Source organism: Myotis daubentonii, chromosome 15 (assembly GCF_963259705.1).
Source record: "Myotis daubentonii chromosome 15, mMyoDau2.1, whole genome shotgun sequence".
NCBI lineage: Eukaryota > Metazoa > Chordata > Mammalia > Chiroptera > Vespertilionidae > Myotis > Myotis daubentonii.
Genome location: NC_081854.1, coordinates 42,978,989 through 43,005,147, shown reverse-complemented (window position 1 = coordinate 43,005,147; position 26,159 = coordinate 42,978,989).

Genomic DNA, 26,159 nt, shown 5'->3' with positions numbered 1-26,159 from the left:
CTCCATTAAAGATCTTTGATTATAATCTCTTACCATTTCCTGTACATTTCCCCTTTTAAAAAAGAATTACATGTTTTGGATGGCTTTTGAAGTCATTTGTTTGGGAGAAATTCAGTAGAGTGCCTATTTAGCTGTCTTTTGTTTGTATTTGAAATATATAAAATGTACTCATTATCCATCCCTCCTTAATGTATTGAATCATGAAAACTGACTCCAGACATCCTTGCATATATTATTTTGATAATACAATTGTTTTGTTGCTGTTCTTTTTCAACAATCACAAAATACCTCTCATCTCCTTAGAGAGCTGTGAACTAAGACCATTAAAGAAAAATAATAGCCAAAGTTATTAGCATTATAAGTACATTATTCTTATAATGTATCGTAGGAATAAACAATAGAGGGCTTATTAGGTAAGATATGACATATCCACCCAGTCGCATCTTACAACATAATCGATGCATTATAAGAGATGAGCTCTATCCATGCATCCTGGAATGCACATTTCTCCTCAAACTCAGAATAATGACCCTAGGATGATTATCTTTTAAAATTTATTCTGCATTAGAACTAGAATAACATATTAATACTTATACATGAAAATTTTAAAAACTGAATAAATGAAGTAAAAGCTACTTTATGCCCGCCAAAGAAATAATTAGCCAGATGGGGGGCAGTGGTGAGAAATTCACAGAAAGGCAAAGAAATAACACACAAATAAAAATAGTTAAGATATAGAGGATATATTGAGAGGCTCTAAGCCACATCTAAAAATTCATCCACAGGAAATGAGTAGACAGAAAGAAGGATAAAACTATATTTGAAGAGGGGATCATCTACAAATTCCAAGAATTCAAAAGTCAATGGCCTTCACATTTAAATTGCACTTTAAATAGTGAACAGGATAAATAAATATAAAATCACATCAGGTCACATTATAATGGATCAAGAATCTTAAAAGCTACTACAGAGAAAAGATAGATTACATTAAAAAGGAAAGATAATTTAGACTTCCAACAGTTACCTCAACAGAAAAAAAAATGCCAGAATATAATGGTGCTGGGGAGAAATAATAAAAAAAAATTTAGAATTTTATTCTCACTTATACTAACACTAGAGGCCCATTGCATGAAAAGATCCGTGAAATAGGCCTTCCCTTCCCCTGGCTGCCAGCACCGGTTTTCCTCCGACACCCGGGACCCAGGCCTTTGCTCTGACCAGAGCCTTCAGTCTTCACTGCTCCGGCCGGAGCCGTCTTCAGTCTTCGCTTCGCGCCTATGTATACAAATTAACCATCTTTGTTGGGTTAATTTGCATACTCTCCTGATTGGCTGGTGAGTGTAGTGGAAGGACGGTTAATTTACATGTTTGTCTATTATTAGGTAAGATTCCAGAAAGATAGCACAACTACAAAGCTCACTAAACAACCATAAAAGGACAAGCTGAACTTAAAATCTATTTATCTATATATATAAAAGCTTAAGCAACCGTTACAACCTGACGACCAGCTGGTAGCTATGACGCGCACTGACCACCAGGGGGCACATGCTCAATGCAGGAGCTGCCCCCTGGTGGTTGGTGTGCTCCCACAGCTAACTTCCCACAGCCAGCCAACCTCTCATGGTCCCTCCCCCTGGCTGGCCTGTCCCGATCGGCCTGATCGCTGGCCAGGCCAATGGACCCCACCTGTGCACGAATTTGTGCACCAACCCTCTACTATCTAATAAGATGAGGCACTATAGTGGTCACCAGTGGAGAGGGAGGGAGAAATGAATGAGATCATGGAAGGCTACACAGAGGGTTTCAACGGTATCAATAAAAAAGGTGAATAAAATATGACAAGATAAGATTATTTTTTTAAGCTGAGTGCTGAGTGGGTTACAATTTCCCTCTGCTTCTCTGGTTTCCCAGAGGAAGAATTTTCCCATAAACAAGCTTCACTTTTCGCCACATCCCTTTGTTCTCTCTCAGAAGGAGAGGACATGCGCTCTCCAAACACATTTCATTGATGTTTTGGGAAAGGAACTGTGCATTCCCAACTTAGCCCCACCCTCATCTTCCTGGGATCTCTTCTGCAGAGACATCGTGCTCTGGTCTGCTGTTGGCTATAAAATAAGTGTTAATGTTGAAGACCAGGGGAAAGTGTCCACCTGGGTACAGGTGCCTAAGACTATTATTGCTCTGCATCCAAGCTGTCTTTTCCAAACTTATGAGAAATAAGCCACTATTTAGAGCCCTATCTTCCTCTTTGTCTCTCTTATTTGGTTTTTAGGATTTGGAAGGGAAGGTGTGTTGTGTATTACTACATCACCCAGGCCATATCCGCCAGCAAAGACTTATTGATTACACAGCAGATTTTATTTCTATTCACCTGAATTTTTTGTCTCTCTCAATTAACTCAGAACTTGGATAGAGAGGATGAGGAATATAACATAATGGTACCTCAAACTTTAACAGTAAGTACAAAAATGTTTGTTGAATTATGCTGTATATCCTGTATAATAAAAGGCTAATATGCAAATTGTCCCCTCAGCCAGGAGTTTGACCAGGGGGTGGGGCCAGCCAGCCAACCTTACATGTCCCCTCCCCCTGGCCAGCCCAGCCTGATTGGCCCTGATCGGGGCAGGCTGGCCGGATCCCACCTGTGCACGAATTTGTACACTGGGCTTCTAGCCTTCTATATATATAAAAGCCTAATACGCAAAGTGTCCCTTCAGGAGTTCGACCAACCAGGAGTTTGATCACTCGCTATGACATGCACTGACCACCAGGGGGCGGTGCGGAATGAAGGAAGGCCCTGACCAGCAGCTGGGGAAGGGAGGCCCCGGCCAGCAGCTGACAGCCTCTGGGGACCCTAACAGTGCATGAATTTCATGCACTGGGCCTCTGTTTTTTTTCATAATTAACAATATGGTAAATGTGCATATATATCAACGTTATAAATAATTGTGGGGATATATATATATGTATGTATATACCCATAGATACTACTAACACATACACATATGCTGCTAAATAGTTAGCTTTTTCAGATTTCTTATAATCATTTAAAATTAAGTGATAATAACCCGGCCAGCATGGCTCGGTGGTTGAGCGTGTATCTATATGAACCAGGAGGTCACTGTTCGATTCCTGGTCAGGCACGTGCCCACATTGCAGGCTCCCTCCCCAGTGTGGAGTGTGCAGGAGGCAGCCAATCAATGATTCTTTCTCATCATTGATGTTTCTATATATCTCTCCATCTCTTATTCCTCTCTGAAAGCAATAAAAATGTATCTAAAAAAGATTTAAAATTAAGTGATAATAGTTAATGAATTGGGAGGACCTGGCTGAACATGTATCATATTTAAAGCAAAGTCAGAAATTATGTTGTGGAGAAGTAAGCAAGTTCTGTTTTTCTGCCCACATGAAGCAAATAAAAAGAATACTGGTAGGCAAAGGCATCCTTATTTTGAGCCAACACAGAATACCTTTGTGTCATCTCTAGTGGAAAAGTATAAATAATATGAAAAATAGCTTTTATAGGTGAAGATTTTAGTGTTTTGCATATATGAATCATGGAATGTAAGAAATTAGTAAAACAGGTATCCAAATAGATGCCTGGTGAATATAGCATTATGCTGGCTAAATTCACCAAACTTGTAATTCCTATAAGTTTCCTAACTCCTTCCCTTCAATTCCCCCACTCTGTTGTTTTCCTTTTGACCACATTTCTATGCTTTCAGGACAAGGGCTTGCCCTGCAGAAAAGAAAAAGCTTAGCTGAAATTAGAATGTTTAATCAAAGCTTTGCTAGACAGCATAAACCATCAGCAAACACGGAAAGGGGCAAAATGAAATGCCATTCAAATGGAAACAGCTAGAGCTTGCAGATTTACCCAACAAAGAACATGATTCCAATACTTACTCCCCCTCATCTCGTCACCGCATACTTTTTCCAGCGTTAGATGTGAATGAAATTTGGGTTGTTGGCAGAAGGGGATTGTGAGGAATGGGGGCTGAGTAGGGAAAAGTCACACAACATTGCTTCCTGGTTGCTGCACAGAATGCAAGTCATTATTTTCCAGTGACAGTATCCAGAGATAATTTGAATTTGTAGCGATACTGCTCTCTGTGTCTTTCTTTTTTCTTTCTTTCTTTCTTTTTTGGCAATGGTTTTCAGTTCCTAGAAATTGGCTCATACTTCAGCCTGTAGACACGTCCCAATGTGTCATTTTTAAACCACTATGGGAGAAGCAGAATGTGCCCTGACTTTGGAAAGGAGGTTAGAGAAGAAAAAGCATATGTCAGAAGGGCCTTTCTGTCTAGATGAAAAAATGAGCAGGGACTGGTTTTTTTCCCAGCGTGCTGGTGTGTTGTGTCATACTTTCAGCACTGTGAATTTATTAATTATGACTCATGGGTAGGCGTGTTGTCAATTAAAAAGGCTGAGATATGATCAATTAAGCAGGCGCAATTATATTGCTTCTAAAATGGACTATTTTTAAATAACTTCCCAAATTTTATAGCCACCCATTTGGAAAGGCAGCAAGACTATAAGAAATGTCAGATTACTTAAATAGTGACCCACCAATTTTTCTTTCAGAGCTAGATTTAGAGGAATAAATCCATATCCTTACTCCTGGACTGTAATGTCTGAATGCTTATTAAAGTAGACGATAATCTTTAGTCCTAAAGATGTAAGATATTGTGTTTTTGAGAATATTTGTTTTTTGTTCTTGTTTTTGTTTAAATGAATGTTTGCTTATTTCTCAGTGAAATATATTTCACACTTACCATCTTTATCAAGGATAGCAGGAAGTGGGTTTATCTAAAAATAATGTAATAGATATGTGATATAGAGGTTTGGTCAGAGTTAAAGGAATCAAGAAGGAATGGTGAGGCATGGCTGGTTTGGCTCAGTGGTTGAATGTTGACATATGAACCAGAAGGTCAGTTTCATTCTCGGTTAGGGCATATGCCCGGGTTTTGGGCTCGTTCTCTAGTCAGGGGCATGCAGGAGGCCGCTGGTCAATGATTTTCTCTCATCATTGATGTTTCTATCTCTCTCTCTCCCTCTCCCTTCTTCTCTGAAATCAATAAAAACAAATTTTTTTTAAAAAAAAAGAAGGAATGATGAGGTACTCAGTGACTAATTATAATGGGAGTCATTACCACCCACCTCTAAGCCTGAAGGGACAAAGGGAAGAATGCTCCTAGAGAGCTAAGCATAGAAGAAGCATTGTTAGGTGGGAAAACAGAACCAGAACAATAGCAAACAAGGATGGAGTTGGAGGAATAAATACCCAGATCTCCTCCTACCCTTCCATCTCCTGCTGGTGCTTCCAGTGCACAAGGAAGTCCAGATGATGCAGCCAATAAAGGGCAGCCTCTCAGGCATCGAACTAGAGGAGAAGAACAAAGACGCATCTGGGAATAACCAGAGTAACCAGCACACCATCCATAGACAGTTGCATCTCTCCATTTATAAGGATACTTTTTGCTATGATATAGGAATTAGAGGCCCGAAATTTGTGCACAGGAAGGGTCCCTAGGATCAGGGGCTGGACCAGTTGGGGCCCAAAGGCCTCAGCGGGGTCAGGAGAGGAGGCAATGGTCTCTGGGCAGGCCGCAGGCGCGCTTCCCAGCCTCCCTCCTCTTCCTTCCCTCACCACTGCACCACCACTGCCTCGGGCAGGCAGCAGGCCAATAGGGGCCTGCTGGCTTGGGGGAGAGACGGGGGTTGAGGGGGTTGTGGGACGTTGGCTAGCCAAGGGGAGGGACTGCAAGCGGTTGGCCAACTGTGGGAGGTTGGCTGTGGGAGCGCACTGACCACCAGGGGGCAGCTCCTGTGTTGAGTGTCTTCCCCCTGGTGGTCAGTGCTCGTCATAGCGATTGGTCGACCGGTTGTTCCAGTCATTTGGTGGTAATGGTCGCTTAGGCTTTTATGTATATAGATAGAATAAACATACATACCATTTCTCATTCATTCTAAACACTATACTTCAGCCACACAGTATATCCCATCATCATACATTCTGCCCCCACCTACCCTTTCACCATCTCTCCTCCTTAACAATTTTGAACTTTATTCTCTAGGTTAATAGACAGTTGAAGTTTTTAAAGAGATTTAGGGGTGTTTGTTTGTTTGTTTAAATAAATATGGAAACAGTTGAAAGATGAACTTAAATGGAAAGACATTGGTGGCAGGGAGAATATAGTAGACACTCGGAAGAGAGGGATGATAAATTCCTAAACTAAAGTGGGGTCAGAAAGGATCAATGGATTCAGGAGTTGCTGTTGAAATGGCATCTATAGATTTGGGTGACAGGTTTGAAATGATGAGGGAGGGAGAGGGAAGAATCAAGAATGAAACTTCCCTTCTAATTGGAGTTATACCATTTATCAAGATAAAGTAAATATAGAGAAGCAAGTTTTTTGGGTTTTTTTTAATTAAATCTTTATTGTTCAGATTATTACATTTGTTCCTCTTTTTTCCCCCCATAACTCCCCTCCTCCCAGTTCCCACCCCACCCTCCGCCCTCACTCCCCACCCACTGTCCTCATCCATAGGTGCACGATTTTTGTCCAGTCTCTTCCCGAATCTCCCACACCCCTTTCCCCCCCAAGAATAGTCAGTCCATTCCCTTTCTATGTCCCTGATTCTATTATAATCACCAGTTCATTCTGTACATCAGATTATTTATTCATTTGATTCTTAGATTCACTTGTTGATAGATGCATATTTGTTGTTCATAATTTGTATCTTTACCTTTTTCTTCTTCTTCCTCTTCTTAAAGGATACCTTTCAGCATTTCATATAATACTGGTTTGGTTGCGATGAACTCCTTTAGCTTTTCCTTATCTGTGAAGCTCTTTATCTGACCTTCAGTTCTGAATGATAGCTTTGCTGGATAAAGTAATCTTGGTTGTAGGTTCTTGCTATTCATCACTTTGAATATTTCTTGCCACTCCCTTCTGGCCTGCAAAGTTTCTGTTGAGAAATCAACTGACAGTCGTATGGGTATTCCCTTGTAGGTAACTGAGTTCCTTTCTCTTGCTGCTTTTAAGATTCTCTCTTTGTCTTTTGCTCTTGGCATTTTAATTATGATGTGTCTTGGTGTGGTCCTCTTTGGATTCCTTTTGTTTGGGGTTCTCTGCGCTTCCTGGACGTGTAAGTCTATTTCTTTCACCAGGTAGGGGAAGTTTTCTGTCATTATTTCTTCAAATAGGTTTTCAATATCTTGGTCTCTCTCATCTTCTGGCACCCCTATAATTCTGATGTTGGTATGCTTGAAGCTGTCCCAGAGGCTCCTAACACTATCTTCGTATTTTCGGTTTCTTTTTTCATTTTGCTTTTCCGGTTGGGTGTTTTTTGCTTCTTCGCATTTCAAATCTTTGACTTGATTCTTGCGCTCCTCTGGACTGCTGTTGAGTGTCTGTATAATATTCTTTATTTCAGTCAGTGTATGCTTAATTTCAAGGGTCTCATTAGATTTCTTGTAGATCTCATTAAGTTTATTGGCAGTTTCTTAGTATTTTACTTCAGCACTGCGCCTCCTCTGAGTCTCGGTATGTTTTTCTCTTTCCTCCTAGTTGTAGAACTTCCACTCAGCCAGCCTTCCTGTGGTTCTGGATGATGTCCGTTCCATCTTTTAGTTGTATTTTTGAAGTGGTTGTTCGAGGCAGCAAACTCCAGCGTTAACCTATGCCGCCATCTTAGTTTCTCCCGAGAAGCAAGTTTTGGTGAGAAAAGATAATAAATTTAATCATAGACATGTTAAATTTGAGATTCCTGAAGGAACTCTCTGAAGACAAGTTTGTGGGGAAAATTCTGGTCATGATGGCTCTATGGGTTCATGTTTTGAACAATCTCTTACCTCCCCCCCTACATAAAAGCAACAATTAGTTATCAAAAGAAAACATAAGAGATATGTTTGCATTCATAAATGAAATAAATACCTCTGAGGCCAAGAAATTAAACAAAAACTCAAATTAGTGAGTGGTAAGAAGGGATGAAACCATGAATGGAGGGCTCTGGATATGGAAACGCTGACTGGGATGCCAGCCCCTAGAGGTGATGGGGACTAAAGGAGCCGTTCCTTGTGAGGAAGGGGGTGGGAAGCAGGAGCCAAGCTGGATTTCTGAAACAGGGGCTAAGGTGGGCAGACAATCTCAGAACCTGAAAATAAACGAATCTTCTCACTGGCTCAGTGACTCATGTTTCCAATATGACTGTGATACAGGGGTCCTCAACCCCAGATTTAAGTGTTCGTTTTGGACTTGGGGCCCTGAGGAGTTTTCTGAAGTTAACTACAAACTATTAGACAGGAAAGAGGTTGGGAAAAGAGAGAAGAAAAGAAACAGTTAAAAAAAGGCCCCCCTCAGAAAACCTTGCAAGCAAAAAATAGCTAAGAAAATAAGAAATAAAATTTTGAACACAAATTTTAATTTTAAATAATATTGATTTAATAGCCTTGTTGGACAAAGACTTTAAAATACCACTACACACACAAACACTCACACTCAACACACACACACACACACACACACACACACACACACACACACACACACACATTTTCCCCCTAGGAAAGTGCCCTTTATTATATGGCATAAAACATTCAGTCTCCTATTCAGGAATAAAAGGGTCTCTGTTTTTCAGCCTAGCAACCTGAGATGGGGAAGGAGGCATCCTACCTGAAAGGGTATAACTAGGGTCCTGGACTTTTTTATACTAGTCGTAGTTATTGGGTCCCTGGGCAGAGGTGACTGCTGCTTCATCTGTTGCTCTTTCTGCCTCTGTACCTGGTAAAGGAGCTCTTGGATCTCTGGCACCACCTTGACATTGAAGCCATGCCCACCTAGGCAGCCATTTCTGGAGCCTTGGTACTGGAGTTGCTGGGTTCTCCTTGTCACTCTAGAAGCCTTCCCTAGAGGAGTAGTTCTGCTCCCAGGAGTCCTTGGAGATAGAGCTGGTATTTTCCTGCATTTCTGAGCAGGAAAATAGATAAATGGGTAAATCCCCTTACCCATGTATTGGCTGTGTGACCCTGGACAAGTCACTGAACCTCTGATAAGCCAGTTTTCTTCACTCAAAAATGGGAATACTGCTACTTTCTGTGGCTACTACCCACTGGCACATAGTAGGCTTTTTCATTAGCCTCTGCATCACATGTTTTAATTTCATCAATGCTAAGTTTCTCTTTGAGGGAGAATTTGATAATATATCATTTGGTAAAATCCATTCATAGAGAAGTCTTTTAACATGGTCAGTGACTAAACTGAGTAATACTGTCTAGGATCTTTAAAAATGAGGTGTTAAGAGTCTTGTTTTCTCATATATCTTGTATGCTGACACTGAGAGCAATTCTATAAGAGAAATTTCAAAAATGCTTTAGCCGCGATTAGTGCTGGTGGAGTTAGTGTATAATCCTCCAAGGTGACAACTTCACTGTGTGGTGTGAATTCTGATTTCTTGCTCTACAGCATGTATTTTGCTGCATTTGTATCTGCCCTATAAGCTTATGCATACCCATTTCTTTCTTTCTCTCACCAAATATTTTTCCTAATGGCTTTTAGTTTCAGATTGTACTTTTATTTTCCAGCCTAGAAAAGCCACTATACCACTAAGCCCAAGAGACAGAGATAGAGCAGCTGTGTGCTCCCAGACTCCGATTCAAAAAGTGTGGGTGGAAGAAGGGGAAGTCAAAATAGCTTGTTATTTCCATTGCTGGCAATTTAGATTCAGAGGCATTTCATCTGCAGTCCCCTCAAGTGTTGAATTGAATAAAAGTAGTAGCAGAAACAGTGGAAAGGCTGGTGGGGGGAGGGGCTGTGAACACTTCCAGCTAAACGCAAAGAGACAGGCAGCTTGTAAGCATGCATCCTCAGCTTGGAATAAAAGCCACAAGAAGCCTGAGAGCCAGCCTTTATTGAAACAAGATGCTGTCGTAATGAAACAAAACGCAGGCTGAAATCCATGTGCACTGGCAGAGTGTAGTGATTACTGAGAATGTGCTCCTCAGACCAGGAGGGGCTGTGTGGGCAGCTGCGAACGAGAGGAAGCTTAAAGCACTCCGGCATTCACATCCTGCCTGACGTGAATGATTTAGGAATAGACATATTTCACATGCACCTTTACTAAGAAGGAATGTGTCTATAAAAGATATACTCCTCATTTTACATTTGAGTCAACCAGCATTCACATTTGCATTGAGCTCGACACTATGAATACAGATTGTGTACAGGAAGCTTGTTTTCAAAGACGTGATGTCCCAAAATTTTATTTTGAAGTGATTTTGAGCCAGTTTTCCTTAGAAAACTTGTTACAGAGAGTGGGCAGTATCATAAGCTAGCCCTCAGAGGTCTTTCTCTAACAAATAATATACCTGACATATAAGACTAGCACAAGTAAATAAATACAAACAATGCTGAATGAAAACTAGAAATTTAAACAGGAAAAAATTGGATCTTGATTTATTTTTGTTTGTTTGTAATACTGAAAAAAATTAGGAAGATGAAGACTTGTAAATTTATGAATCACATCAAGCACTTGTTGATGTGCTTCAAGAATTCTAGAGTTTCACAACACTGATCCTTTATTATACCTAATTTACCTTTAAAAAATATGACTTTATTTTCATTGATATAATCAGACAATACATATTAATTAAGCTCATTCTATACAAAAGGTACTGCATATGTGCTGTAAGAGATACAAGAATTGTGCAACACAAGGAACACTTTATCGAGGTGCTGACAATTTAGTTGAGATAAAACATACTAGTACATGGTTCAAAAGTGTACACAATGAATACTATGTACAGAAATATAGACTAACATGCAGATAGATAATTCTTTATTGTGGGGGGCTACCCTATGCATTGTAGGATATTTAGCAGTATCCCTGACCTCCACCCAGTAGATGCCAGCAGAGCATCTATTATGGGCTGAACGTTTGTGCCCACCCCCCAAGGTGAGCATATTTGGAGGTGGGACCTTTGGGGATATTTAGGTTTAGATTAGGTCATGAAGACAGGACCCTCATGATGGGATTGGTGCCCTTATAAAAAGTATAAAAGAATGATATCTCTCCATGAACACATACCAAGTTATGCTCATGTGAGCACATGATTTAAGAAAGTGACTCTCTACCAGCTAGGAAATAGATCCTCACCAGACACCAAATCTGCTAGCACCTTGATCTTGGACTTCCCAACCTCCTGTGAGAAATAAATTTATGTTGTTTAAGCTACCCAGTCTACAGTATTTTGTTATAGTAGCCTGAGCAGGCAACCAAAAATTTCTCCAGACACTGTTAAAAGTCCCTGGGGGGCGGGGAGGCAAAATTACCCCTAGTTGTGAAAATCATTGAGTCTAAAAATCACACAAGTTGTTGTCAAATTACAAGTGTAATAAGTACTCCCTACCTTAGTAAATGGCATTACCCACTGGCTGGGGCCAAAAATCTGTCAGCCTTGACTCCTCTCATTCACACCTACTTCTAATTTATCAGCAAGTTTTAATTCACCAACAAAATGTATCCTGATTCTGATTCTCCCTACCATCTCCATTGCTACCACCCTCATTCAAGCCACCATCATTTCTCACCTAGATACTATAATACCTCCTGACTGGCATCTCTGTTTGCCTCCCCTATGCTCTTTTCCCCACACAGTAGCCAGAGTTGGCCTTTTATAATGAGAAGCAGATGTCATTATCAGCTCAAAATCCTTCTATGATTCCTCATCACTCTTGGAATAAAATATAAGTCCTTACATGGCCTGCCTGGCTCTACATGGCCCAACATGATATAGCCCCTGGCTACCTCTCTGAACTCATTTTTACTGCTCTTCTCCTTACTCACTGCACTTCAGCTACTAGTACACCAGCCTCCCTGCTCTTTCTTAAGTATGCCAAGCACACTTCAGTCTTTGGGCTTTATACCTACTATTCTTTTAGCCAAGATTTTTTTTTCTGTGGAAAAAAAAAGATTCTGGTCATGCACTTTACCTATTTTTCTGTTGGGTTGGTATTTTTCTTCTGAGTATTCTACTTTGATAGAAACTGTTATTTTAAAAATATATTATGGGGTGTTTTACTGATAATCCATACTCTAGTGTGCTTTCACCTTTCACACTGGTAGAGAAAGGAGACAGCAGGAGGGACAGGTGCTTGAAGTAAATGAAGCTTTAAAACAGGAATAGAAGAGATCTCTATCCCAATGATTGTTTATGATATCTTCTGGGGGTTTTTTTCATCACTCTGGTTTTCCTCATCCTGATCATTCTTTCAAACCATTTCCCCCCAATTTCAAAAAGGTTTGAATTTGTTGAACAACTACTATGTGAATACCACTAAGACCTGATGCCTCTCTGACCTCATCTTCCACTATTCACTCAGACCTCCTTCTGATCATTGAACAGGATGGCCCTGCCACAGAATCTTTGCATCTGCTATTTCCTGTGCCTGACTATCTACATGGCTCATCCTCTGACTATCTTCATGGTTGTCCTCTATTTAGCAATAATCTCAGGGATATCTTCCCTGACCACCCTACCTACAATTTCAGTACTGCCCCACCAAAGATTTTTCTGTTTTCTCTGACTTATTTTTTTCTCCTTAGCCTTATTTTCTAATATACTAAAATCTCTATTTATCTTTATATCATTTGTTATTTCCTATAGAGTGTAAGCACAGGAAGGAAGCGATTTTTGTCTGTTGTATTCACTGCTCTATTCCTGAATCCAAGAACAGTGTCTGGTACACAGTTGATATAAAAACTCTTTAGTGAATTAATTAATGAATCTAAGAGTAAGAGATGGAGTCTTTGGAACTTAAAGTCTCATTGGAGAGAACAAATGCAAACACTCATCCGTATAAAAAACAACTAAAGATATAGATGTCTAGTGATGATAGGCTCAAGTGTCTTGAGTAGCATATGAATAGTTCTGGTAATTTTTCTTTGGAATTAGGTAATGAGAAGGTAGTGACTTTTTACTTGGGTCATAAGATATTGATAAACCTAGATTGGAAGAGAAAAATCTGAAGGCTTTCTAGAAAGGAACAATACTATAAGTTGGGTTAGATATATAAGCAATCAGGCTGTTCTGATTGAAGTAGAGGACCAAGTAGAAAGTAGTAAGAATTCATTTTAGATAAGTACCTGAGTATTTCAGTCAGGATCCCAGCAAGAAACAGCTTTCATACTCAGAGTAAGAATTCAGCCCTAACCGGTTTGGCTCAGTGGATAGAGCGTCGGCCTGCGGACTGAAGGGTCCCAGGTACGATTCCGGTCAAGGACATGTACCTTGGTTGCGGGCACATCCCCAGTGGGTGGTGTGCAGGAGGCAGCTGATTGATGTTTCTCTCTCATTGATGTTTCTAATTCTCTATCCTTCTCCTTCCTCTCTGTAAAAAAATCAATGAAATATATTTTTTAAAAAAGAATTCAAGGAGGGTGTACTAAAGCACCCACTTATAAAGGTATAGGCAGTGGTGCAGGTAATAGCAAGGGATAGTACAGTGTCCTGGAGGTAGTAACAAAACAGGGAAGCTGTCACCACCCCCTAGGCTTATAGGTGAGAAGGAAGAGAGTTGTGTAGAGGACATCTTGGAAGGAATTGTGGCTTTCAATCAAAGTGACCCTCAAGTGACCTACACAAAGGGAGCAGAGCTTCACCCTCCCACTGATCCCCTTTAGCTCAACCAACTAGAAGCCAGAGGTAAGGGGAGAGCTGATACAGTCGGTAGAGGTCAGCTTCCTTAACATAGAGCATAGTGGAGACAGATGCAGAGTAGATCTGGAGGGACGAATGGAAACTATCCATCACTCTGAAGGCCGAGTAATCTGAAAACTGTTGCTAGAAAGCTTTGAGTACCCCTCAGAGTGGTCATCATCTTTATGGTTGAGACATGTTGCATAAAAGTTTTTTTCCTGACTATATACAATTTATAACCTTTTCGAGACCGTTTTAAGCACATTTTCATAATGAAAACATTGCTCAATCTGGCATTTGATTCATGCAACACATAACACAAAATTACAGAGGTTCAAAACAGCTGAATAAAGAAATGTTTTAAAAAAGGAATCAAAGCACCAGCCAGCAAATAAGTGACCCAATGACCAGTGAAAATCAATGAGGCAAAGTTGTGGGGTTTTTTAAATGAGTAATAGGCTCAGTAAAAATTAACTATATTTTCTTTATTAAGTCCTCTGTCAGTATTCTGCCACTTCCTTTTACACGCTTCTGTCCCAGCAGTTAACTCTGCCTTTTCTTGTTTTATTTTTATTTTCTCATATCTTCACCTATACTAAGCATTGGTGCTTATCTATTTCTATGTACCTATCTATCTATAGATACATAAAATAAATATTGATTATGTGGTATGAAGGAGAAAGAGAGAGACTTTAGCTTTATCAAAGGAAATAGACCAGACACCTGTAATCTCTCTAGCCCTTACCTTTAGTGGAATTCTATGGGAGACCTTGGTGACTCTTCTTGACAAAACATTTCGTCACAGCTTCACTGTCATAGGACAAAAAGAAGAAAACTAGACACATGTACAGATAACCTTTGGCTAATTCCTGTTTTTAGTTCTGTAACTTCTGCAATATTATTTTATTCCTACATTAGTGCAGATTAGCCCCAAATAGTCCAGGGCCATGTTGCTTCACACCATACAGTTATTATATAGTATTCAAAATTATTTCAAAATTCTGGTTTTATCCAGGACACTATTCTGAATTTTCCAGTAGATATAGATAATTTAAGTGACCTTTAACTTCTTTTTTGAATAAGCCATTTGCTCTGATTATTTAATTTAAATTAATTCAAAGATACACACACACACACACACACACACACACACACACATACTGATGCTTTATTTTGCAAGCAACATAATGGATCCGAAGATGAACCCTTAAAAGCTTATAATCAACAGTCAGAAAAATATATTTAATGTAGATAGTAAATTGGGTTAGAGCGATCTAGAATTTCACAGTGGGAAAGATCACGTGATTCAGGATTGGGTATGAAGGGAGGGTAGGATTTCCATAGGTATAGACCAGTTATGGGGCAAGAAAATGAAAGGCTTTAAGCTCCTGTTTATTCATTCGTACAACAAAAATAATATTATTAATTGGATTTTTGTGAGGATTAAATAAAAGAATGAATATAAAGCACTTTGAAAAGCTAGTGAAAAGAGCACAATAAATGTTAGCTTTAAAAATAGCCTTCCCAAAGTTCTAGCAGCAGGAGTGGACTGACGGCATCGGAGGAGTGGACACTAAACGGGAGCAGAGGGTTGATGAACTGGAGTAAGGAGAGATGAAAACTTTCATTGAGCATTAACTATGCTTTACTTCCTTGGAAAAATAGAGGGAAATAGTAGAAACAATACTGACCTTGTGGGGGGCAAGGGACCTCTTTGTTTCCTGCTGTATCCCTAATGCCTCTGAAACAGAGCAAGGCACACAGTTGGTGTGTAATAGCTATTTGTGGGATGACCCTACCCTGTTGGGAGGTGATGAGGAAAGATATCTCTTCAGAAACAAGTGGAAGAGGAAGGAGGAAAATACTGAGATTTAAAAGCCTCTGCTAGAAGAGAGAACACTAAAGTACAGTGGACATGCACATTGGGTAAACGGAGGCAGGCTGAAGCAATGGAGAAGGTAGAAAACCCTGTTGCTGGGGGAGGAGTCTAAGGGAAAGGCTGCAAAAAAAAAAAAAAAGGCAAGAAGTTACAGCCCGGCCAGTGTGGCTCAGTGGTTGAGTGTTGACCTATCACGGTTCGATTCCAGGTCAGGGTACATGCCCAGGATGCAGGCTTGATCCCTAGTAGGGGGCGTGCAGGAGGCCGCCAATCAATGATTCTCTCTCATCGTTGATGTTTCTATCTCTCCTTTTCCCTTCCTTTCTGAAATCAATAAAAATATATGTAATGTTTTAAAAAAGAAGTTACAGAAAACTGAGAAAGGGCAAGAATATGGTGATGTGAAACCCCTATTTCTCCAAAATTCCAGGTATTCATACCAACACCCTGCAAAAGTGGTTCACACAAACCAAGTGCCAAGTACTTGTGTAGTACCATGTGCCACAGTTGGATTGGTACAGACTAGTGGGAAGGGACAGGCTAAAGGAAATTCAATGACCATGGCATCAAATGTACAGTAGGGCCTTAGCTGGTTTGGCTCATTGTTAGAGCCCATGGACTGTGAGTTTGATACTGGTCAGGTTGTAAGCTTGATTCCTGGCCCCGTGTGGAGCACGTGCTGGGGGCAACCAGTGATGTTTCTCTCTTTCTGTCTCTCCCCCTCCCTTTCACTCTCTCTGAAAAGCTGTGGGGGGAGAGGGGAATAACCTACGTTGAGGATTAATAAACAAACCAAAAAAAAATGTACAGTAGGAACTGGACTACAAGCCACTGCCACCTAGGAATTTGGGAAAATCTGGAGGAAGGCATTGGACTTCCCATAGAATGAGGATTAGCGAGATCAAATTACCTGAAAATTTAATTTCAAATGCAAGATGACTTTGGCTGCTTTGGAGGTTGTACCTGGTACCCTGCTGGCTAGTTCTGGCTTAGGAATCACCTCCTCCAGAGCAGGATCCTGTGTCATTTTCTCCCCTCCAAATAGGCTTCGTGCCCCTCTTGGGTACTCTCTCATCACCTTTAGCATGGCCTTCCTCCTATATGGTAATTATCTGTTTATGTTGTTGCCTCCCCTGTTAGAATGAACAAATTAGGGCAGGGTAGAGTCTGACCTGATCAGCATTCGTGCAGCTGGGAGGACGCAGCTTGAGCTAAACATGTTTGTAAAGGGGCACCATGTGCCTTTGGAGAAGGTAGGCAGAAATGCAAAATCTAGGTTCAGAGTCAGGGTAGGAACAGAACAAGCAAAACAAACAAAAACAAGAGTCTTTTATCAGAGGTTCAGTTGTAACATTTTGGCGTATTTGTGGAGCCCTCCCACATAGCCACATTTGTCTCCAAACATCTCAAATAAGGTGCTTTGGGATCTTTGGTTTGCTCTTGGTTACCTACCACCACTATTTTCTGAAATTTTCAGGAAAAAAAATGTTTTTTTAATTTCAACAATCACAACAGCAGAAAAAAATCTAATAATCTTTTTCTGAAAAGCTGTGTTTATTCTTCATTGTCCTAGAAAGGATGGACATGTGCTTCACTCACACAGCCTTAGCTACTTCATTCACAAGAAGAAAAAGGAAAACTTCTAGTGCTTGTAACACAAAGCCAAGTGTCTTTGTGTTAATAATAGGGTTTGTGAGGGTATTTTTTTCCTGTCTTTATTCTGTTGCCATCAAAGGAGGAACCAATTAGACCAAATAATAATATTTAAAATCTGACAGCCCTCGGGAGCCTGAAAGGAAAACCTAAATCTGCCATGTGGACACTTTAGAGCCTGTGTTCTACCCATGACCAGGGACTCACCCCTGCCTGAAGCCACACACACTTCCTGTGCCTGGACTTAGCGGAACTAATTAGAAAGAGAGCTCGAATTCTCTGCATATGAATGTCACTCCTTATATTTGTTGATGCAAGTTAGAGTCCCTCTTCATGTCTTGTGAGAACAAAAACAGATCTCCTAGAACACAGTGAAGTGTGTAGAATACTCAACCTGTCCTTGTAACTGCCGACACAAAGCAAAAAAAGGTCTGAGAGGGGTCGTAACATGAAGTGTTTGTGCAAAGACCTAGGCCTTCTGAGACTGCGTGGACAAAAGAATTAAACAGCAAAAGCAATTTGAAGTATTTGTGTATTTTGTTGTTGTGACTTCTCCCCATATCCTCTTCTTTTCTTTTTAACGTTAACTATGTCTTTGGTAAAGGTTTAAAAATTGTTAAGTCTTTTATAAAGGAAGACAAATATCTAGTTTTTAGTGTGAGCCAGATACTATGCATTGCTTTTATTGAACTAGCCACAGAGTGCCGTGTTTTTCTTTGTGTCGCAGGCAGCTCTGTGCACATGTATGTGCCTCGGGACTAAGGGGCACATGACTGTTTCCTGCACTGCCATCATGTGTGTTTGTGCCCTAGCACAGCCATGCATGGAAGTTTGTGTGTGCCTAAACGTGGCTGTGTGCAAAAGGAAAAAGACTCCTGTTCCATTATTCCAAGCAATTAAACTCCGACAGCACAGGGATGAAGGGGAGGCCCTGATTTTCTTTTCCTTTGCAGTAATTGCCACAGCAATCATCTTTGATCAGGGAAGAGCAGAGGAGGAGAGTCCTGAAAGTTGACATCCGTGGTATAAATATATACATTTACATACACGGGGGCAGCGCAACTCCACTGCTTTTTACTGACGTTTCTGACCTGAAACCATTGTAGCTCCACTGACACTTCATTTAATTGAATTCTTCCCCAGCAGTGCAGGAGCCGAAGGACTTGAAAGGGGGAGGGGAGTGGAAGGATGGGTAATCAAGGCTGACTCTTCTGCCTGAATGTCTAGAAATGATAGGAAAGTAATTGCTTTTGAAAAGAAAAAAAACAACAACTGAAATAGCACAATTTGTTCTATTTAGCAAGATGCTAAAAAGGGATAAATAGATGAGGGTCTTGCCCCAAGTATACCAAAATCCCTACCCTGAGAATAAAACTAATTTGGATTTCTCTGCAAATAGGAATGAAATGGTATTTTTAAATGAAGAAGAAAGAAAATACAATCCTAAAAAAAAGAAAAATCCCGAGATTCCCTGGTTCAAAATGGCCAGAGACAATAGGAAGATCATTCTGAGCCCAGAGCCATTGCACGGCCCCTTTTGTCAGCTTCAAATCAGCGAGCTGGAGGGTCGAATCCATTTAACCTGCCCCCGTGGCACATCACCCACCCGCCTGACCCCAGAGCGGCCTCATTTTTATGGATGCAGAAGCTCACAGTGTAATTCATTCCCCGGCACACCCCGCTCATCCAGTCGCCTGCTCTTTCCACAGAGGTGCACTGCATATTGTCTGCTAGCTGAACTGGTGAGATATCAGTCAGCTTCCTGCTTAATGCAGGAGTTAGCCCGCCTTACAGCTGCTAAGGAGTAATGTCCCTTACCAGGCATCTATCTGGGGGCCTACGTCAGCCATGCAGATTAGCACATGTGCACAAACTCAGGGTCTTCAAGAAATCAACCTGGACCTGGAGGAATCAGGCAGCAGATTTAGGAAAAATAAAATCTAAAAGATATTAAATAACCTTCACCTTCTTTGTCATCAGCTCTCCATATTTGCCTTTTTTGGTCATATGTCAATGAGAACGTGAAAGCATGTGCACAGCAGGCGGCTGCTTTGCCCTTGGATTTAGTACATGGTACAATGGAAAAATGGCTTAATAACAATGCATTACTTGTATGTGGTGCCGTTACAAAGAACTCTCACATACATTGTTACATTTATTTATACCTTTTAACAACCATGTGTAGTAGCAGTAGCAGCAGCTTCATGACCCCCTTATACAGGTCAGGAAACTGAGGCTCATAGAGTTTAAAGAGCTCAGACAAGTTCTCATTGCTGAGAAGCAGCAGAGGAGGGAGTCCTAGGTTCAGCAATTCTGACTTGAGGAGTCCATGAGATTAAGGGAGGGTATCCACTCATTTCTTACCAGCACTCCCCACCTCTGGACAACATTACACTACCCAGTACTCCAGAATTTCAACTGGGCTTCTGAAACCTGTCTAGGATTTCAGAAGGATTTCAGGCCATCCTTCTGGTCTACATCCCTAGACCCAAGGGCTAGACAAAGGATGGCTGTTTGTGGGCGTGGGGAATGAATACTGGATGTGATGGTATAAGGCTCACACATGTGTGCATAAAACCATTCATAGTAAGAGACAAAGCCAGGGAGGAAAGAGAAGGGAAATGGATTGCAGTCTGGGGGCTGTGAGCTAACTCCCCTCACAGCCATGGTCTAAAGTCCAAGGACTCCTAAACTAGAATGTGGTCCTCCAGTGTTTTATGAAAGTATGTATTTGTCAAAGTAGGAAGATAGAACATGTTTCATGCTGCCATTTGATATGTAACTTTTAAATATTTATACATATGGTATGTAGACCTCCATTTAAGCCCTCACCCCAAAATATTAGAGGTAGGCTGGTTGAAGTGTCATTGGTGTACATGGTAGAGATGAATGAAAATTTGGAAGAGATTACATAATCTAGATTGGCATAAATTTTTATTAGCTCCCTTTAAGGGCTCAAAAATTTATTGACCGTCATAATTACAGCAGTCTTCCCAACAATTTATTAAAGGCTGAAGTACCAATATCTCCAATAGTTAAGGGTACTAACGATAAACCTACGGACAAAGTAAATAGGATTTTATGTTTTATAAATGTATTAACACAGTTGTTGGTTAATTACATTGCCACGTTTGTAAATAATATGATATTGGCCCCAAAGTGTTAGTACCCTGGATGATAGTGAAACATTTCTTCCAGGCAATTATTAAGTCCTCCTCAGCAGCAAGAGAAAGACTAAAACGTTGTCCCAGATTCATGACTAAGTTGATCAGGAGAGTCAATTCTGTGAGAAGGCAGTGCAACACAGGTGAGATCATCTAGTCATGTGGCTTCAGTTAGGAGCTCACATCTGGTTTCTATAGAGATCCTCTTGCTAACCTAAGGGACACACCAAATCTCACTTCTTCCATGAAGGTCTCTCTCTTAATACTGAACTTCCATAGCAGTCTGAATCTCTAAGGCATAAATATTATGCTCTTTCTTCATTAGTCATTGTATCTCTTATCTCTTGTAATAGATTGTATAGGTCTGGAAACCTGTAACTTTCACCTTTAAATCACCAAAATGTGCAGTGCACATAGTAGGCATTCAATGAATATTAAGTGACTGCATAGACAAATGATTCCTACCTTTGTCATTATTTTGTGGGGTTTCCCTTTTTTGTCACATATTTATCTGTTGTGCAATCTCCTCTACAGTAATTCCATTATTTTCACCAAACCCTGAAGAATGCCATTAAAAACATAGACAAGGTGCCCCAACCAAATAGCTCAGTTGGTTGGAGCGTCATCCCATATACCAAAAAGGTTGCAGGTTCAATCCCTGCAACTGATGGATGTTTCTCTCTCACATCAGTGTTTTTCTCTCTGTGTCTCTGTGTCTGTCTGTCTCTCTCTCTGTTTCTCTCTCTCTCTCTCTCTCTCTCTCTCTCTCTCTCTCTCTCTCTCTCAAATCAATAAAAACATATCCTTGGGTGAGGACTAAAAAAAAACACATGCACACACACACACACACACACACACACACACACACACACACACACATAGACAACGCTTTTCTTTTACTTGGAGCATATTCAAAGGCTAAAGGTATTCCTATATGTGAACAGAGGAATTTCCATCGGTTGATATATGACTGAAAGTTTGTGTTCCTCCAAAATTCATATGTTGAAGTCCTGAACCCCAACATGTTGCTATGAAATCATGGGGGTGGGATCCTTATGATGAGATTTGTGCCCTTTCGAGAAGAAACACAAGAGAGTTATTGTCTCTCTTTCCACACACACCAGGGAAAGGCCATGTGAGGATACAGTGAGAAGGCAGCCACCTGCAAGCCAGGGAGAGAGCCCTCACCAGGAACAGACCCTTCTGGACCTTTGATCTGGAACTTCTAACCTCTGAAACTGTGAGAAAATAAATTCTGCTATTTAAGCCACTAGTCTATGATTTTGTGATGACAACCTAACAAGACTAAGACAGTTGAGAATGCTTTTGGCAGCACATAATAAAAAAGTCAACTTTTATTAGTTAGTATGTAATAAAGACATTTTTATCTCACACAATAAGAGGATGTTAGGATGTTTATAGTTCCAAACACTCAACAGTATTATCACAAACTCAAAACCTTTTTGTTTTTGTTTTTTAAATATATTTTATTGATTTTTTTACAGAGAGGAAGGGAGAGAGATAGAGAGTTAGAAACATCGATGAGAGAGAAACATCGATCAGCTGCCTCCTGCACATCTCCTACTGGGGATGTGCCCGCAACCCAGGTACATGCCCTCGACCGGAATCGAACCTGGGACCCTTCAGTCCACAGGCCGACGCTCTATCCACTGAGCCAAACCGGTTTCGGCCTCAAAACCTTTTTGTCCTTCTGTTCTGCTGAGTGTGATGGCCTTTGTCCCTGTGCTAGTTACTCTATTGTTATAACTGATAAAGTATCCAGTCAGGAAGAGAAATGAGAGTAGGTGGTATATATAAGCCCTGTCTCTTTTTTAGGAAGAAAACTATTTCCTAGGAGCCCCTCAGTGCACTTGCCCATAAATATCATTGGCTGTGATTCTGTCACATGCCACCTTAGCTTCAGAGGCTAGGAGGATGATTACCAAACAAAGAAGATTGCCAAGTAGACTTAGACCAATCATGATCCATCCCCTGAGAATGGGCACACTGCCACCTGAATAAAAATCTGGACTTTGTTAGCAAGGAAGAAGGGCCAGAATGGTCATTGAATGGATAGTGTCTGCCACCACTTCTCTGTTGTCTCAGTATTATCAATGGGTATGTTTCTCTGTTTTCCCCCAAACACTCCATATTGAGGCTATTCTAAACTAAAAGCTCACATTTTAGTAGTCCTCCTTCTGTGCTGTGTTAGCCATATGGTAACTTGAAATAACACCTATATTTATTATATGTAAAATCCACAAGCTAAAAAAAAGCATCCATGGAAATATATAATTAGGAATTTATAAAACATGATAGATTCTGGAAGTCTTTCCCAGTGATTCTATACACTGAGATTACACAGGGAGTTTTTACACAACACCAGTTCTCCAAACCAGACCAGCTAAGTCAGAATCTCTGAGTGGGGCCCTAGCATTGGTAAAGCTTCCCATGTGATTCTAATGTGCAGCTAGAGCTGAGAACTGTTGCAAGAAAGATGTATAGGAAGCAAATATAAAAATCATTTCTACTTTTAGCTTCTCTGGAAACCTGTTCCTAGCCAATGAGAGATTTTCTCATTGTTTCTCAATACCCATATTTATTTATTCATTAAGACATTACGTATATGTATACCATGTACATATAGGTCTGTATGCAATGTTGTGGATATTTTTTTTAAATTTTAAAATAGCTTACATTTCAAAATTTTTCTGTTCTACTGGGATAAATCAGTGAAAGATTTCCATTTAAACAAGATCATATTTGTTGAGTACCAAAATGAGGGGTACAGATAGTATGGGCTTCAGGAGGTTATATGAGAGACAAATAAATGTGGACTAGAATGGTCAGTAAAGGCTTCCTACGGGTATTGGGAAAATTTGGATAGGCAATGGTGAGGAAGGAAGCAGCCATATTTGTTACAGATCACAATGTGCTAACTCTACTATATTTGGAATCTAGCCATGTCAGTTGGTTCTCTGGTGTAGGAGATAAGACTAAAAACGTTGAAGAAACTGATGTTTTGATGGTTTAGATGTCGCCAATCTAGAGAAAAGAATGGTCAAAGCAGGCCCTAAAATACTAAGTTTGCAGGAAAAAAAATTTCAGGAAAGAGCTCAATTGAGGCTGAGAAATAAGTTAGAAGTATTCAGTAGGTAATTGGGGAAAAAAAGAGTATGCCTGGGACACAAGTGTGTTTGGGGCATAGAGATGATGTGGAAGCTGTGAAAGTGAACACAGAGTTCGAAAACTAGAAGCCAGGCTTTCAAATATGTCAGAGCACTCAAACAAAATCCCTTCCAGAACTCTCTGGTGTCTTCCCAAGCTAGAGACTTAGACATGACCCTGTAGTAAAGAGCTTGGTCCTACACTCTGGTAAAGAATGCTGCAATTAGGACACTTCAAGGAGAAATGCAACTGGAAGGAGCACAAGATATGATCTGGTCCATGCTCCCTATTTGCTAATGTGGCAGCCAACTCTCCCAGTTTAAGTGACTTTACCAAACTCACAGAGGGTTAGTAGAGATCAAGTCTACAGACTTATTGGGTATAACAACTATGTTTATTTTTACTTTATTAATAGTCAGGATGATCCACAAAGGCCATTTGCTGTTTAACTGGTAGTTTATTCTTAATTTTTCATTTTTATTTCATTCAGCAAATATGCATGGTAAGTATTAGGAATGTAGGAGATGGACATGTTTGGCTGATGAGTTCCATTTACCCTAATTATAACATGTGTCATTAACTCCCAAGGCCCAGTAGCCTTAAATGATGCTAAGAACCTAGCATGCCAGGGATTTACTAATCCTTCTTATGTTTTTTCTTATCCTGGTCTGAGGTCTGATAGCAAATGAAGTTTTATCTCTGTGTATGTGGTTGTTAATTTGTCTACGTGTATTTTTAATTTATTATTTAAATAACTTATCAAATAGGAACTACATTCTTAGAGTTAAGAAAGTACAAAAGGTACACAGTAAAAATTCTCTCTGTGTGTCTTAGACCTACCCAGTGCCCTTACCCAATGGCAATCTGTGTTATCCAGTTTTTATGTTTCCTTTTAGTGATATTTTATGCAGGTACTAGCAAATTCATGGAGGTATATACTCCCCTCCCATTTTTACACAAATAGCACACTATAATCCTTGCTCAACACTTTTTTGAACAATATACTGATGGTCTTTCTGGACCTCTCCTGCCATCTATTTCATTTTTCTGCAATTGTTAGTGAAGGAATTTCTATGTAGGATAGTCCTCAGTCATTTCTATCCCATTCTTGGATAAACCATGATAAATATTTTGGCCATTTCTAGTCTTTTACTATTACAAGGCTGCAGTGTGTACCCTTTTACATGTGCTATTTCACATATGTGCAGTGATATCTGGGGGGCAAATTCATAGAAGTAGACTTGCCAAGTCAAAGGGTATGTGCATGTAATTTTAATGGATCTTGGAAAATTGTATCCCATACAGGTTGTGCCAGTTTCCACCACCACCAGCAATGTATACAAAAACTTGTTTTGCCAAATTTTCACCATACATTATAGTATCAATAATTTGGAGTTTTGCCAGTATAGCTATACTAATAATAGCCTAGGTGGCGTCATGCCCTCACATCATCACAAGATAGCCGTCACAAGATGACCGTCACAAGATGGCCACACACACAGCAGAGGCGGGGCCCTGCGGCCACTCCATGCAGTGAGGCCTGGGGGTTCTGTGGCTCTGCCAGCATAGAGGAGGCCAGTCCCGGCAGAAGGAGAAAGATCGCAGCAGGCGAGGGCAGTTGTGAGCGATTGGGCCAGCAGGGAAGGGCAGTTGGGGGCGATCGGGCCGGCAGGGGAGCAGTTAGGCATCAATCAGGCCGGCAGGGGAGCAGTTCGGGGGGGGGCGATCAAGCTGGCAGGCAGAAGCAGTTAGGGGCAATCAGACAGGCAGGCAGGCGAGCGGATAGGAGCCAGAGGTCCTGGATTGTGAGAGGGATGTCCCTGTGGGATCAGGCCTAAACCAGCAGTCGGACATCCCCTGAGGGATCCCAGATTGGAGAGGGTGCAGGCCGGGCTGAGGGACACCCTCAGTGATGTTATTTCATGCACAGGGCCTCTAGTTAAATATAAATGATATCTCAGTGAGGATTTAACTTGCTTTTCTCTTTGAGTTAGATTGTGCGTTTAAAAGTCATTTTATTTTTTCCTATGAACTATTTTAATTAGGTTATTGAATTTTTATACATTGATTTATAGGAGCTTTCCATGTATTATTGAAATTAGCAATTTGTTTGTGATATGAATTTTAAAACTTCCCAGTCTATCTCACTTTTTATTTTGATTATGATGATTTTTTCCATAAAAAAATTATTTTATTTTTATTGTGATGAAGCTTTGAATTCTTATATCATGACTTCTGAGTTTTCTGACATGTTTAGAAAGGACTTCTCTCACTCAAATGTTATTTTTAATTCTCTCATTTAATTGAGTAATTTTGTGGTTTTAGTTGTACATTTTAACTCATCTGGAATTTATTTTGGTACATTTGTTGGATGTTTTCCCAACACCATTTTTTCCTCACTGAACAAATGCCATTTGTTTATTCCTCCAATTCAACTTGAATCAAAACATTGCTTTGAATTTCTAAATGAAATCAATATTGATTGAATGCCCACTATGCACAAAGGATCATTTCATAATGTTTTCTTTCTAACTTTCCCTTTAAGAAGAATTGGGGACAGGATCATAAGGCCTCATATCCAGAAGCTTATTTTAGT